Source organism: Chelonoidis abingdonii, chromosome 3, assembly GCF_003597395.2.
Source record: "Chelonoidis abingdonii isolate Lonesome George chromosome 3, CheloAbing_2.0, whole genome shotgun sequence".
Lineage (NCBI taxonomy): Eukaryota > Metazoa > Chordata > Testudines > Testudinidae > Chelonoidis > Chelonoidis abingdonii.
The window spans coordinates 19,432,883-19,440,166 of NC_133771.1; the positions used below are offsets into that span (position 1 = coordinate 19,432,883).

The 7,284-nt window shown below is 39.5% G+C and overlaps 1 protein-coding gene across 2 annotated transcripts in view; it reads right to left on the minus strand.

Annotated features, from left to right (window-relative positions):
* KLHL29 (kelch like family member 29) overlaps positions 1–6,774 on the minus strand; it is a 515,481-nt gene extending 508,707 nt beyond the window's left edge. The window contains exon 1 of one of the 2 annotated variants that reach the window (XM_032784865.2): positions 6,675–6,774. The gene's annotated coding sequence lies outside the window, so the exon portion shown is untranslated. The remainder of the gene's footprint in view (positions 1–6,674) is intronic. The other variant, XM_032784864.2, reaches the window with a different exon arrangement.
* Positions 6,775–7,284: the final 510 nt, after the last annotated feature.

The following is a 7,284-nucleotide window of genomic DNA, read 5'->3' on the forward strand; positions in this document are numbered from 1 at the left end:
GCCAAGGTACTTGTAGCTGGTCTGTATGTCTGCTATGTGGCCCGCTGGTAGTTCCACCCCATCAGTCTTGACTACCTTCCCTCTCTTCACTACCATCCGGCCACACTTCTCCAGTCCGAATGACATTCCGATATCCTCACTGTAGATCCGCGTCAGGTGGATTAGCGAGTCGATGTCTCGTTCATTCTTAGCATACAGCTTGATGTCATCCATGTATATATTATAAAGATGCTCAGTGTTGTTGGTTATGTTGTGGGATAGCTTGCTACCCCACGCTTTGTGAAGTGCTGATGCACATTTGCTCAGCAAACCTGTATGCAATGAAGATTTTGCCCTCAACTTTTTTATACTAGGAACCTAATAAAATGTCTTGGTTTACAATTGTTTTTATTCAAGAGGAATATAATGTTTTATTATGGATACAAGATTTTGAGCATGCGTATAAATATACAGTGACTAAAGAGTATGTATAAACTGGTTCTAATCCAGCCCCACTTTTTCACAATAGTCCATGTCCACAACAATGTGATTTACAGTAATGTCTATTACTTGTAACTTCTGATCTCTGGTGATGGTGGACATAATTATTACTGCCTTCCTTTATGAATGTGATGCTTTATTTCTAAGGTTTCCCCCTTCTCACTGAAAATCTTGATCTTGCTGTGAAGAAACTCAACACTGTCAGGGAAAAATTTAGTGCTAAGATACTCTGACCTTTATAATGATCCTGTTTCTGTTGTTATGATAGGAAAATATATTGTAACATGCAAAGTCCCTTGTGTTCCAGTTAGAAAAAGCCATCTTCCAGTAACAGCATACTGTGATCAATAAACATTTTCTTAATATGTTATACTACCTCTCACTGAAAATCTCTCACTTGACATTTCAGACTGCATGGGCGGAAATTCCTGACAAAATCCAAAATGGTAAACAAGATGCCGCAAATTAATTCTATCCCATGGTGATCTTTCCTTTCTTGAACAGTTTGACAAGTCTGGGTCATCTGACTTCAGCAGAAGCTTTTGCAGCTTGAAACAGAGATATCTGCTCCATCTACCATAGTGATTGCTATTTTAGTCTGGGTAGTTGTGTGTTGAAATAGGTTGTATGGTTTAAATGTCTCATTTCATCAGAGACTACAATCTGTAGGTTTTGAAACATCAAATTTAGGAAAGAGATGCACAGGCCTCATATACATTTTAAAATATATATCTTTTAAGCCAGAATCCTGAACTTAAGTGTAGTTCACTTTCAAATCTACTGTGCCATGATGAATATCTGTTACTCTGTACAGAGGTGGAGCCTGAGAAGCACTGAATACCTACAACATCAATTGAAAAAGCTCAGTTCTGCACTATTGAAGTCAACGGGTGCTTTCCTGTAATAAGTATTATTATTAAGCACTCCAGTCCTAGGTACTAACCCACATTGCTACATCAGCAACAGCAGGATCAGGCCTGCCCGTGTTAAAAACAGTAGTAGCACCTCAGCATCTCTCAGAGGCCCCATCCTGCAAAATTTAGGCATGTGCAGAATTTGGTCAATGGGACTAATGACATGCATATAATCATGCGTGCACCCAAATCTTTTCAGGATCAGAGTCAGAATCAGTACCTACATTAATATCACAACAGAAAGAATAAGTGGTGCACATTTTTTTAATATTTATACTATGATAATACCCATTGTCCTCAGTGTTTCTCAAACACATGGGAAGATGCTGTCCTTTCTCAGCTGAATTTAGTCTAAGGTGTAAATCTAACAAAGTACTTAAGCACACACACAACTTTAAGCCCATGGAGTAGTCCAACTGAACACAAAGAGACTGTTCAAGTGTTTACAGTGAAGAAGGTGCTTAAGTGCTTTAATGAATAAGAATCTTAAGAAGAAAAGTGGAATATGAAGAGTCAGGGGAGAAGGATACAATTATTAATCTACAGTTATAATTCCCACAACCCATTAAACTTATAAAGCAAGTGCTGACATCTCCCCCCCGCCCCCCATCCATCCCACAAGCCATTACTGTGAGATTGAGTTCCTCTAAGCACTGTGGCAGAACTGAGTCTGGCAAAGAGATCAGGAGTTCCTTCATCTCAGGAAATAGGTCCACTGATGAGAAGCAACGCTGAAGAAGATATGGCAACATTTGTTGCAAGAAGTAAGCAAACAAACGTGAGGCTCACGTCACTGATGGAGCAAAAGCACAGGTGTGACATAAGAGTAAACTAGAAGGGAAGGACAGAAATGTGAAATGCTTTGAGGGTAAGGTCAATTAAAAAAAAAACAAACACACACACACACACACACACACCTACTATCCAGCAAAACTCCATATAATTTGCATGAACAAAATATCCTCTGTGGTGAACGATTTCATTTGTAATAAATAAAATCTGCAATCCAGGCAACATCATGGCCTGATGACTCATGATCCATTCATAATTACCACTCATCTCAGTCCTAAATGAGCTCATTATTAATAAAGCTGGCAAAAATATTTTAAACTGCTCTTGTAAAAGGAACTTAATTTAGAAAGATATCACGTTTCCAGGCTTTGTTTCTAGTCCTAAACCTTGACTGTGTAAGATGGCAGCCTCATAGCAACCCTCATGTGTCTTTCCTTTGACTTCTAACAAGTGATTTAGATACAAGCATCTAAGCTGTATAGTAACACAAAACATTAGAAACTATATTTCTCTGGTTTAAAAGCAACCTATTAACATTGCAGAGATAATTTTATACTATAAACATACATATTTTGACCTTTTTACAGTGTCTTTTTCCCAAGGAACTAAAAATATTTAACAGTTTCTGGAGGTCTCACAGCACCCCTGTGAATTACAAAGATAGACTCTCCATTTTAAAAGACAAGGAAGCTGAGGCATAGTAGTTACAAAGGAAGCATGTGCCTCAGTTTCCTTGGGAATAGAACCCAGATATAACTCGCAAGGCTGGAGTTATGATGTGGTGGCTAGAATTGTGGCTATCAACAGAAGCTATATATAAATACATAAATTGACAGGACCATATTACATAAGCAATGTTCTCCCTTTCACATACAGAACTTGAGCAGGCAACTCCTGATCAGCATTCACAGAATATTTGTTAGTATTTCCTGCGTCTCAGCTAGAGAAAATCCACCTCCCTTCCTGAAATCATGCTACTAGCTCATTGTCCAATACTGGGAGTGTATATGGAGTATGATTCTTCCCAGAACGATACTCTGTTTAGCAGATTTGCAGAAGTGATTAGACTGCCTCATCTTAACATGTATAACAATGGTTATTGGGAAAACAAAAAATCCAATCTCTTTTTAAGATATAGAGCTCTGAATTTTTCAGGATAAGTGAATCTCCCACTGTGTGAAGGAGAGTTACTGCTTAGTTTCTGTGCCATATGCCAATACATATCACATTAGACTCCTACATTAAGGTTATAGATACTGGATGACAGTGCAGCTAGCCTTTTCAACTTTGTTTTACTTGCTTTTCTCCCCAACTGACTGAGTCAATGAAAACTGAAATCTTTGCTTTAAACCACCTACGATGCAGAACAGAAATTTTAAAGCAGCAAGGCTGTGTCAGAGATAAAAGCAGTGTTCTTTCACTTCTGGCTTTGGTACAGAGGATGGAGATGTTCTTGTGGCCACCTTTGTTTCTCCACATTATATTGTCAGTTGTTCTTTACTTTATAGATTACACACAGTATCACATTAGATGTGATCCACTGTTCCACTGCAACATACAGCTAAAAGTCATGCTGTTGAGTGGTAGAGCAGACAAGCATCTAATGGCATGTGGTCAATAGAAGTCTCACTTTATCGTTTACATGCCTCGCTCACACTTTCCTCAGGTAGCTAGTACTCTATAAAGCAGTTATTCTGCTGTGCTGGAGGAGCCACAGCTATTAAAACAACTGCATTACAATCACAGCTCTCACACTCCTTTCCTCCATTTCAAATGATGTTGTTTTTTAATGCGACATATAGTCAAAACCGATGTCAGTTTGAATCAGGGACCAAAGGTTCCTATGTAACTGCCCACTTAGAATACTTAAGTTTTATTTCCATACTCTGCACCATAGCTAAGATTTATAACGCCTCGAACAAGATGTGTGAACAGCCCCTCACCCCCACATAAAAGATTAAAATGTATTTTAAAGGAAGCAACAAAGACTGAGAACATGTGAAAATGGGTCGGAAAGACCAAAGGGTCATTCATGCTCTCAGCCCACTACAGCAGTGGACAAAGTTCATCTTGGAAAAAGGAGACAGACTCAGACACCTTAGAAAAAATTATGATTCCAGATGAAACTCAGCGAAGGGGAGGGAGTAATCCACAAACTAACAATGTCAGATTTCAGACTTCATACAAATATAAACATGAGAACTTTATTAATACATTATAATTTGCTCTAACAAAACCACAAGAGTTCTCCTATCATCAAGTAACAGACACAGTACATTATTTCAGAAATATCAGCAGGAGGAATGTCACAATATCTTTACTTCAGTAGACAGCCAAGGACCATCCTCGGAAGATCAGAGGAAGGTTTTCTTCTTTCATATCAAGTGCATTATGCTGCCACATGCCCAGTGAATTTAACTTGTGATATTACCATGACAAAAAATAAATTCATGTATCTGTATTGTATGAATGCAAATTCTCCTCATTTAGCCCATTTTCCCTCCTCTTAGCTGTACTTTCCCATCTCACTCTATTTAATACTCTCCCTCAGACTCCCCGACTCCTGTTTGCCTCTTGATCCGCTGTTTTCATCTCTTTCCCTGCACATATCAAGCCAAGGTACTTCCACATGAAGTTCCAGCCACCCAGGCCAGAGTACTAGCTGTTGTTGGAACACTGCAACAGGGACTCTTCTCTCTTTCCTCCCTCCCCACCACCAATGAGCCAGTCAGCAAAGCAGGCAGGAGATCTCTTCCTCTCCCTGCTGACCTTTTCATCAGCTGACATACCCCTGGCCAGGCCAAGCTTGGCACAGTATCCATACTGGTGGCCAGGATATGATCTACCAACACATACAGAAACAGAGCTACTTTTTTAATATATAGTTGAATATTTACTTTTACTACAACTAGAATACAATTCCAGGCAAAAACCTTACTCACAATTCTGGTTTATTTTTCAAAAACATTTATTTTATATTTGTATAGATGGGCTACGATTATATTTCATTTTTAATCTCCTTTGCCAGTAAAATGATTCCATTTTATATATCTCTCTGTTCTATCCTGAGCACTCTAATAATGTGCATATACACACGGTCTCCCAACCGATACGTGCATGTGAGATCAGGCCCTTAATTTGTAAAACACACATTAAGAAGCTGCAAGCCAATTGTTTAAGGATGGTGCAAGTATCAGAAATGTAATGTGTTTGCATATGTGTGTGCATGCATTATAGGCAGGTCCAGTATTAACTGTCTAGGTCAGGGGTTCTCAAGCTTTTTCTTTCCGAGTTCCCTCCCCCCACATAAAAACTCCACATCCCACCTGTGCCACAACATCTACTGTTTTTCTGCATATAAAAGCCAGGGCCTGCATTAGGGGATAGGAAGCAGGGTAACTGCCTGGGGCCCCACACCACACGGCCCAGTGAACCTAAGTTGCTAAGGCTTTAGCTTCAGCCTCAGGTGGCAGGGCTTGGGGTGGTGGGGCTTCAGCTTTCTGCCCTGGACCCCAGTGAGTCTCTGCTTGGCGGACCCTCTCAAATCTGCTCGCAGCCCCCCAGGAGGCCTCAGACCACTGGCTGAGAACTGCTGGTCTAGGTAAAGAGAATAGCACTGGAACAAGGAGATGGGTGGGAAAAAGACATGACTAGACAGGGTCTGGTTAGGGGCAAAGGCGTCACACTCCGGGGAAACAGGCCGCAGAGTGTGTCCAATAGAGCACCCCCACCTTGGATTGGAACCCAAGATTCCAGAGTCCCATCTTTCCAAGCCGTCGGCAGGTATTTGTAAAACCCTTTGGCAAATCTCATCTCCTGCTAGTGCTTGTTCACATAGAAGATTACAACCGATTGCTGCTATTATTTATTTCTTTACCTCAAGTAGCAGAGGTCTGTGCACTGGATCTAAAGCTTCCAGCTGTGCTGATGACCCACGTGGGATGCCACATGATGGAACTTCTATTTTTTTAGTCTGTTTTTGTTTAAAAACTTAGGCAATCTTAATTCTGGTGTTTCTTCACTTTTGAGCACTTACCTTTGCAACCTTAATAATGTTTGTTTAACCTATTTGTGTGTAATATATAATAAAGTGTATGCATGCACGTATATAAATTAAAGACAGAATTTGTCCACCCAGTTTATAGCTTCTTATTGTAAAGATTACATAATGTAGGTACTAAGGCTTCAGAATCAGGCCCAACACTGTATTCACATCCCACTGAATTGAAATATGACTCCTCATGGTAGCGTTTGCAGAATCAGTTTTTACCCTACTACCCCACCTCTTATATTGTAACGCAGCAATTCAGTTGCATCTGCCCAGATACAGATTTACTGCAGTCACTGAAAGATAAAACAGGGCCCAAATTGTATTTGTTAGGTGACAAGAGGTCATGAAGGAGAAAGCTGAAAAGATTTTAGGTGGATTTGCTATCATGAAAACAAACTGTTTTCTAGGTTATAAAAAATAAGTAATTGTACTCTTACCTTGTGGTTTCCAGAATCTGTGTCAAATTCAATCTCTGGCAATACAGTAAGTAAACTGCAGGACTGCAAACTCTTGCATTTAGCAGGAGATTTCTGGGAAAACCGAACTACCTAGAAAGAGTTGAAGAAAAAAAAAAAAGGCTATTTTCTATCTGAAGATGAAGTAATCTATATTTAATAAGAAAAGCCTTTCAATGAGCATAGCACAAGTGAAAAATAGCTCCACAATCGGAGAAGTTAAATGTCACCATGATCGGCACGAAGAACTTTAATCTCCCAAAGGTGACAAAAATCTCCATGAAGTGTAGAGAGCCTGGTTCCTGGTGGATTATTAGGGTTTAACAGAGAATGGCCAATATCCAAAGTAACATGGTGCTAACCCTCCTATCAAGATACAAAAAAACCAGGGGGTGGTGGAAATCTTCTCTTTAATAAATTGCTTCAAAAAAGACAGCACACAAGCACATGCACAAGACAAAATAGACCAAGACAATTTAAAAAGTATATGACATTATAGAAGCAAGGTTTTTTGTTAGCAAAGAGCACGTCTCTGCAGTAAAAATAATCCCAGAAGATCAATTTCAAATAAATATATATATATAGTTTTAAC